Here is a 985-nt window from a genome sequence, read left to right on the forward strand (position 1 = left end):
CCAGATGCAACATCTCACAGAATAACAGGTAAAAAGCTAAGACATAAACCAAAGGTAGTGCTGAAATGGCACATAATAACATATACGAGTCACTGTTAGAAAAAGGCGGAGGTCCCACGCACTTTTGACCTACACCAAAGCCACTTGGATGCAGCGCCACGCAAAAAACACAAAAGATTCAAAGACAGTCACACTTGTAAGAGATGGGTTGGCAAGCTTTATAAATAAACAATCCATCAATTCTTGTTTATTTTATAGGACATAATGTATTCCATACAGTACCTGCACTATATTGGCTGCTGAGCCTTATGAGTCCTTTAATTTCTGCAATTATTACATAAACAGACAATGAACTGCATACTGCTTGATGACAGGTTTGCTGGTCATAACCCATTCTGAGATCCCTGTGATTATATAATGATAAGAAAATTCTTAACCCTCTTAAAAATGTGACTGCTGGCCCATCATCAGTAAAGCTCTGACTGGCTAAGTGCAATTATCAGCCAATAGCTATCAAAATTCATTTTCAATAAGACTTACCCCTCATTTCTGTTGGCCAAGGAAAACAAATTAGGATGGGGTGAGTCAACATAACAAAAGGACACATAATACATGAACACAAGACTACACTCATAACACACACCACAGATAAGAATTAATGTTGATAACCTATAATCCTTTGCATTGTGTAGTAAACCTTGAAATGAATCAGACTACAACAGTTATATGAAATGGCTCATGTTGCATACATTCTATATTCAAAAGTACCTGGATTTTGTTGAAACAATCCTCTATTCAGTAAACTATGTTAAAATCTTGAACATTTTATAAGCACTAAGGGTTAAACTTACATTTTAACACAGGATTACACTTTATGCTCTACAAACCACCTTTTACTTTATAGTACATATTTAAAATTTATTAGAGAAGGCCCTTCACATAACTGTACAGCCAGTATGTTTGTTGAAAAGCTGTTAGGAAAGCA

At 35.5% G+C, this 985-nt stretch overlaps 1 protein-coding gene across 2 annotated transcripts in view; it reads right to left on the minus strand.

Annotated features, from left to right (window-relative positions):
• LOC119593775 (protein draper-like) overlaps positions 1–985 on the minus strand; it is a gene marked incomplete at its 3' end in the record, with an annotated part of 60,455 nt that overhangs the window by 14,520 nt on the left and 44,950 nt on the right.

Source organism: Penaeus monodon, chromosome 32 (assembly GCF_015228065.2).
Source record: "Penaeus monodon isolate SGIC_2016 chromosome 32, NSTDA_Pmon_1, whole genome shotgun sequence".
NCBI classification, from domain to species: Eukaryota; Metazoa; Arthropoda; class Malacostraca; order Decapoda; family Penaeidae; genus Penaeus; species Penaeus monodon.